The 8521-nt window shown below is 40.6% G+C and overlaps 1 pseudogene; it reads right to left on the reverse strand.

The window, feature by feature from the left end:
• Nucleotides 1-683: 683 nt before the first annotated feature.
• On the reverse strand, nt 684-2149 carry LOC133612253 (U3 small nucleolar ribonucleoprotein protein IMP4 pseudogene; annotated as a pseudogene).
• Nucleotides 2150-8521: the final 6372 nt, after the last annotated feature.

Genomic DNA, 8521 nt, shown 5'->3' on the forward strand with positions numbered 1-8521 from the left:
TGTGCAATTACTTGTGTTAGTGACAGCGCAGAAACAGGCTCAGCTATGTTTGCGGTAAAATTCTCGCGCCTTGTCGTTAATTAATTGACATTTTACATGCGCTTCTTCATGAAAAACGGGCTCGCCACATCATTTTACGTGGCCCACCTCATTTTATGTGGCCCGCAGACAGGAGCGCCGAAAAGGGGGGGTAAAGGAGACGGATTCTAGGGGCCCATGATGGAGGAGGGCCCAGAGAGGCCCCTAATGATGATGAAATTATAATACAGAAAAAATAATGACACTGTGTTGGGGGCCCTGTAAAGATTATTTTCATGGGGCCCAAAATCCCTAGCGGCGCCCCTGCCCGCAGAAGACTGTAAAGGTGTGTGTGAAAATAAACAAACACTTTCAAGCTAAACGTATTTGTTTTCATACTTTGACAGAAAAAATGTACTGCATGCAATTGCATGTTTTCTAAACTTTAGTATTATCTGATCGTGCAACAAGATTTTCCAAGCATTTTTTGGGTTATCAAAAATAAATATTTGAAAATCTGTTTGTCACCTTGACTTAAGATGTTAAAGCAAGTTTTCCATCAATATGTTGGTTTCATTTTTATTTTTATTTGAAGAAGGCATGAAAGTGGGCAGACGTGTTTGAAAGAATGTGTTTCCTGCACATAACCATCAAGATTCATCAGCCTATTGAACACTGAGGAACCTTCTTTTCTTGGCCGTGTCCTCGTTCTCCAGAGTGCCCAGTCTGATCATGTACAACTTCATTTCAAACCTTGGTCCCACTTCTGTCAGCTCAATGTTCTTGTGGTCTGTTTTCTTGTAGGTTTGATGTCTGAAAGAGATGAAGTCCTCCTGGTTGGCAAAAGTGATGACACGCCGACTGTCCTCTTTAGGCACTGGAAAAAGGTACTAGAGGATGTTGGACACCCGCCTGCCGAGCCGAGATGTGAAGTTGTGAAAAATTAGAAGAGGGTAGGCCTCGGACATGGTGTTGATGTTGTGGACATCGTGCCTCATGACCACATTATACAGCGTGAAGTAGGCGGTGGGTCCAAATGGCAGGTGGCACACCACCAAGGCATCTGGCTGTCCTCTGGTCTCGTGAATAATCACCAGGTCTGTCACGTTGTTAGCTTTGGAGGCCTGAACAGGTGCAGGGACCTCGTGGTTCCCTCTGTTCATGTGCTGAGCTCCAGGGAAAAGCAGCTTCACCTCCTTTGCAAACATTTTGAGTCTGGTACTGGGTTTTCTGAACGTCGTGACCATGATTTTAGGGTCTTCAACTCCAGCCCATTTGTACTCGTCGTCCATGTGCGAGCTGACACCTTCTGCACCGTCGTCATCGTACTCCAGGAATTTCTGCAGCTGCAACGCCTCTTTGCGTACCTCCGTTGGCAGGACCAGGTTTTTATCGAGAGCCCCCTTGAGCTTCTGTCTTTTCTCTTCAATTGTTGGTAATAAAAAAATATTGGTAAAAGAATATAATAATCAAACATGATTGCCCATGCAAATTGTGCTATTATATGTTTATATTAATTTACTACATATTCACCTGAACAAGCGGCCCTCTGAGAGCAGCCCTAATTGCAATGTGGTTCTCAATATAAACGAGTTTGACACCCCCGCCCTACATTGTTCTGCGTTGTCGGCATATTTGTCAGACATTTATACTGTGACTTTTGACTCTGAGGCCAGATCTCAAAATGACTGGTACTGGTCCAGGGGGCCTGGAGCCCGGCCCTGCATCTGCATCCACACCACACAGGCAGAGCACCGCTTGTCCATTTTTGTCAGTCATTTGAGTGTTGTAAATGAGTAATTGTTCAGAATTATGGTTTGCAGTGATAGTGCGTGATGGTCTAACACCTCTTGTCTTCAACCCGGCTTGCCTTCCATTGTGATCTCATCCGACTGCTCCTCTGTTATTATTAAGGCTTTTTGACTCAGTATTTTTTTAGCATCATCTTTTCTTAACATTAGTAGATGTAGTTAATGTGGAATGTTATACGTTTCTTTATCCATTGAAATAATGATGATATTTTCTGCAAATGAGTGAAAGGTGAGATATTTGAGATAATTTGTCAAAGATGTAATACTCAAATTCCACTCCAGGGTGTCTACAAAGCTCCATTTACCCAATTCTCGAGTGGTTGGCTGTCCCCATAAACGGCTTAAGTCGTCCAAACTGAAATAAAAAATGCAGCCCATTAAATGCACTCATTATAAACAAAATAAAACACTAACAATAACGACAAAGGAGGGGGGGTGGGCTTAAAATAGAAATCTGATAGGGCCCCAGTTAAGCCTGGGGTAGCCCTGAGTATTTGACAGTGGATATTCAGCAATAGCAACCAGATCCATAAAGGTACAGTGCATCTGGAAATTCTTCACACTGCTTCACTTTTTCCAGATGTTATGTTACAGCCATATTCCAAATTGAAATTGTATTCTCAAAACACTACACACAATATCGCATCACGACAATGTGAAGGTTTTTTTCTTTTGCACATTTATTAAAGCTAAAAAAATTCACATGTACATAAGTATTCACGGCCTTTCTCAATACTTTGTTGATTCACCTTTGGCAGCAAATACAGCTTAACGTCTTTTTGAATACGATGTCACAAGCTTGGCACACTTTGGGCAGATTTGCCCATTCCTCTTTGCCCATTTGTCTTTGCAGCACCTCTTAAGCTCCATCAGGCGGGATGGGAAGCATTGATGCACAGCCATTTTCAGATCTCTCCAGAGATGTTCAATCGGATTCCAGTCTGGGCTCTGGCTGGGCCACTCAAGGACAATTACGGAGTTGTTCTGAAGACATTTCTTTGATATCCTGGCTGTGTGCTTAGGGTCGTTGTCCTGCTGAAAGATTAATCGTTGCCCCAGTCTGAGTTCAAGAGCGTTCTGGAGCATGTTTTCATCCAGGATGTTTCTGTATATTGCTGCATTAAGCTTTCCCACTATCCTGAATAGTCTTCCAGTTCCTGCCGCTGAAAAACATCCCCACAGCATGATGCTGCCACCACCATGCGTCACTGTAGGGATGGTATTGTCCTGGTGATGAGCAGTGTCTGGTTTCTTCCAAACATGACGGCTGGCATTCACGCCAAAGAGTTCAATCTTTGTCTCATCAGACCAGAGAATTTTGTTTCTCATGGTCTAAAAGTCTTTTAGGTGCATTTTGGCAAACTTTTTACTAAGGAATGGCTTCTATCTAGCCACTATACCATACATGCCTGATCGGTGGGTTGCTACAAAGATGGTTGTCCTTCTGGAAGGTTCTTCTCTCTCCATAGAGGAATGCTGCAGCTCTGACAGAGTGACCATCGGGTTCTTGGTCACCTCCCTGACTAGGGCCACGATCGCTCAGTTTAGACGGCCGGCCAGCTCTTGGAAGAGTCCTGGTGGTTCCAAACGTCTTCCGTTTACGGATGATGGAGGCCACTGGGCTCATTGGGACCATCAAAGCAGCAAATATTTTTCTGTACCCTTTCCCAGATTTGTGCCTCGAGACAATCCTGTCTCAGCGGTCGACAGACAGTTTCTTAGACTTCATTCTTGGTTTGTGCTCTGCCATGCAGTGTCAAGTGTGGGACTTTGTATATAGACAGGTGTGTGCCTTTTCAAATCATGTCCAAACAACTGAAATTACCACAGGTTGACTACAATTAAGCTGTAGGTATCTCAAGAATAATTAGTTGAAACAGGATGCACCTGATCTCACTTCTAAACTTCATGGCCATGAATATTTTTGTACATGTGATTTCTATTTTTCTATTATTATTTAAAATTTAAAAAATGCAAACATTTCTAAAAAAAATAATAACAATAACTTTTTCACAGTCATTATGGGGTGTGGTGTGTAAAATTTTGAGGAAAAAATGAATTTATTCCATCCATCCATCCATTTTCTACCACTTGTCCCTTTTGGGGTCACGGGGGATGCTGGAGCCTATCTCAGCAGCATTCGGGCGGAAGGCGGAGTACACCCTGGACAAGTCGCCACCTCATCGCAGGGCCAACACAGATAGACAGACAACATTCACACTCACATTCACACACTAGGGCCAATTTAGTGTTGCCAATCAACCTATCCCCAGGTGCATGTCTTTGGAGGGAACCCACGCAGTCACGGGGAGAACATGCAAACTCCACACAGAAAGATCCCGAGCGCAGGATCAAACCCAGGACTACTCAGGACCTTCGTATTGTGAGGCACATGCACTGGAAAAAGGTTGTAACATAACAAAATGTGGAAAAAGTGAAGCGCTGTGAACACTTTCCGGATTCACTGTAGTTTACTGTGCAGTGAAAAGGGATCCAATCAGATTGAGCATCGCTGTACTGCTTATATCCACAATGGGTAAAATGTGCATGTGTAGGGATTGCTATGATATGCTGTGATGTATCAACAACAGTTTTTACACATACATGACAAGTGAATTGCAATTTCTGTCATGTGTAATAAAATACATTTACTCAGGTAGGACATATTCCTTAAAACCACAATTGGATGTTGTGTTTGATGCTTTGTTTTGCTATCTTATTTTATTTTACACACATTAGTAGTACGATAATTAAATGCAAATACATTGGCTAAAATGAGGGATGTACTCACGTTGGTGAGATACAGTATCAGTGATGGTTTTTAAAAGGAACTCTAATTGGGAGTTAAGACCCTCCAAGGGTAAAAGCTGGATGTGATCTTCAACCATTCAGACGGCAGCACTGCTGAATGTGTCACAAAGCTGTCGGCAAACTTTACTGCATCAGGTCTGAAGCCGAGAGCAGCAATAGGAAAGAAAGTGTCTGTGTGTCATTTATCAGACTGGCAAGACAAGTTAATTACAAAAACATCAGCGGCACAAGTCCAGAGGTCACTTTAATCTGCAGTTTACAAAGAAGAGGCTGCCACATCGCTACTCAGCATTCTGCTCCATAGAAACATGTTGAATAGAAATGCTCTGACACATTGATCGCGATGGATTTTTCACACTGTGTTTGTTGCATATATGGCTGAAGCCTCCCAATGCCAGCAGTGCAGACAGAAAAAAACATGCTAGTTAAAAATACCTACCAGTTTTGCACATGTCAAACAAGTTACATTGAGGAACATCACATTTGCACACTAGTAATGTGCAATATCACTGATTTTCTTTCTGATCTGATACAGAGCAAAATTCTGGCTGGTATTGGCGATACACTGATACTTTGTGCAAATCTACCAGATTGTGCAAAGCTACCTAATGTGTCTGGTAAAATTAAAAAAAATAGTCAATTTCAAGTGTTGCTGTTCTTAAAGCAATGTTACGCATGTTAAGGTGTACTGCGACAAGGTTGTCTTTAATATCTGTTGTTTTTTTCACAGAAACATTATCTTCACACCAAAATGTTTAAATCTCATCATTTATTCACGTTCTCCCACAGAGAAATATCTTACAACCTTTTCAGTTGTACATCACATAATCTTTTTGGTGTGCAATGTGTACGCTTTATGAGCAATATGAGTGTTACTACAGCTTTGGTATCATCATCTGTATGTAGTGTGGTCTTTGGTGTATAAAATGGGTACTTAGGGTGTGCATAGGTGGTACCAGTTTTATCATTAAGTTGAACTTTTTCCCCCAATGTGGGGCAAAAAAATGTATATCCTATCCTAAAATGTTTTAAGGATTTTTTTTTTTTTACACGACTGAGGGTGTACCAAACCAAATCATACTGTGCCTTGGCCGACAATAGAACTGGTAATACGATAGCTGTGTCCCGCAAATTGCGTTCTCACTAGCGGCTAATGTCCCTCCACTGTGCAAATCAATAATCATTGCTTTCATGGCCGGAAATAAACTTTGTTTCTAACAAGTATCTAGGAATATTACAATAAACAGTATTAATGATAAACTGCGGTAAAACTACCGATGATTAGTATTAATCAAATATACCTAATGTGTCTGGTAAAATGTAAAAAAGTAGTCAAATTCAAGTTTTGCTGTTCTTGGGAATTATCTTTAAACAATATAAGATCACAGGTTGAAACTAATGATTCTGCACTGCATGCGTTACCTTATTTATCTTCAACTCTGTATGTATAGACATTTCTCCTAAAACCCTACAAGGGTACATATACATTTTCTGTTTTATAATACTAAGTGACTCATTTTAATTGCCAGTAATTGTATTCAAAAAATAAATGACAGATTGAATGACTAAGCAGAGCTTGCTGCTGCGCTTGCACAAAGCGTACTTATCTAGGCAAAAGAAAAAGTAGTTACTACCAATCGCATTCATATGTGGGCTCTGTACCGCGGATGTCGTTGTAACTTGTGCAGCCCTCTGAGACACTAGTGGTTTAGGGCTATATAAATAAACATTGATTGATTGATTGATTGATTTGGACAAGATCGCAATGATTTAGTTACTTTACACTATGTACCAAAATAAAATTGTAATTTGGGAATCGATATTAGAGCATAATGATCTGGTATCGGTGGTATCGATATTTCAGTATCGAGCCACACATCAGGATTGCACACATATATGAAGACACTAGGCATACAGTTTACACAGCACTACACATTTACAGTATATATAAATTAGTGTCGACTTTCTGTCTGAGAAGCAAGCAGCATTCCTGCTCTTTCATTATTGATAGGCAATATTGACCTGTTTGTCTCTTCTCACTGAAGAGAATGATTTGCCTTCCTGTTTGTCCTCGATGAGCTGTGAGAAGAATCTGGATTTCCAACCAAAACCGATAAAAGCACACAGGGTGGATTCTCTGCAATGCAAACACGCATGTTAGGGTGCACTGCGACAAGGTTGCATTACCGGTCTAAGTTGATTTGATTTGATTTGATTATTTCATTAGCATGTGGGCTTGAAGAAATATTAATTGTATTTGTGACAACTACACACATGCCATTAATGCTCAGCATAATTTGGTTTTATGGTAACAGAAGACAGATATGAGTATACACGTAATTACTCTAAATACAAATGACATAACCTTTTATGCACTTTTCCCATGAAGGCATATCATCATAATTTTCATTATTCTACAAATAAGCACACATATTGATTGCAATAGTCTGATTTTGTTATTATTGTATGCAGCTAATAAATGCCAAAACATGTTAACTTAAAATTGTAATTATATTTCTGTTTCCTTTAAAGGGGAACATTATCACCAGACCTATGTAAGCGTCAATGTTGCAGAAAAAAGACCATATATTTTTTTAACCGATTTTCGAACTCTAAATGGGTGAATTTTGGCAAATTAAATGCCTTTCTATTATTCGCTCTCGGAGCGATGACGTCACAACGTGGCGTCACATCGGGAAGCAATCCGCCATTTTGTCAAACACCGAGTCAAATCAGCTCTGTTATTTTCTGTTTTTTCGACTGTTTTCCGTACCTTGGAGACATCATGCCTCGTCGGTGTGTTGTCGGAGGGTGTAACAACACGAACAGGGACGGATTCAAGTTGCACCAGTGGCCCAAAGATGCAAAAGTGGCAAGAAATTGGACGTTTGTTCCGCACACTTTACCGACGAAAGCTATGCTACGACAGAGATGGCAAGAATGTGTGGATATCCTGCGACACTCAAAGCAGATGCATTTCCAACTGGACAGATCAGCTTTCAGGAAAAGAGAGCGGATGAGGGCATGTCTACAGAATATATTAATTGATGAAAATTGGTCTGTCTGCACTCTCAAAGTGCATGTTGTTGCCAAATGTATTTCATATGCTGTAAACCTAGTTCATAGTTGTTATTTTCCTTTAATGCCAAACAAACACATACCAATCGTTGGTTAGAAGGCGATCGCCAAATTCGTCCTCGCTTTCTCCTGTGTCGCTGGCTGCCGTGTCGTTTTCGTCGGTTTCGCTTGCATACGGTTCAAACCGATATGGCTCAATAGCTTCAGTTTCTTCTTCAATTTCGTTTTCGCTACCTGCGTCCACACTACAACCATCCGTTTCAATACATGCGTAATCTGTTGAATCGCTTAAGCCGCTGAAATCCGAGTCTGAATCCGAGCTAATGTCTCTCTACCTTGCTGTTCTAACCGCCATGTTTGTTTGTATTGGAATCACTGTGTGACGTCACAGGAAAATGGACGGGTGTATATAACGATGGTTAAAATCAGGCACTTTGAAGCTTTTTTTAGGGATATTGCGTGATGAGTAAAATTTTGAAAAAAACTTTAAAAAATAAAATAAGCCACTGGGAACTGATTTTTAATGGTTTTAACCCTTCTGAAATTGTGATAATGTTCCCCTTTAAAAATCTTCCATTTCTGAATAAATCCAAACATCATTAGGTACACCTGCATTCATGAGTGTGTCAACAATTACAGTATGTAACCCCTATTAGGTTACAGTGCAGTTCCATAACAGAACTAGCATGATAATCACATTGCCAAACCAATACATCTCAGTATCAAAACAAAACATTATTTTGAGCAATGTGCTGATTGATCGGCTACTTATCACCTAATTTAGGGGGAAAAAGTATATAATC

The sequence above is a fragment of the Nerophis lumbriciformis genome, linkage group LG01 (genome assembly GCF_033978685.3).
Source record: "Nerophis lumbriciformis linkage group LG01, RoL_Nlum_v2.1, whole genome shotgun sequence".
NCBI classification, from domain to species: domain Eukaryota; kingdom Metazoa; phylum Chordata; class Actinopteri; order Syngnathiformes; family Syngnathidae; genus Nerophis; species Nerophis lumbriciformis.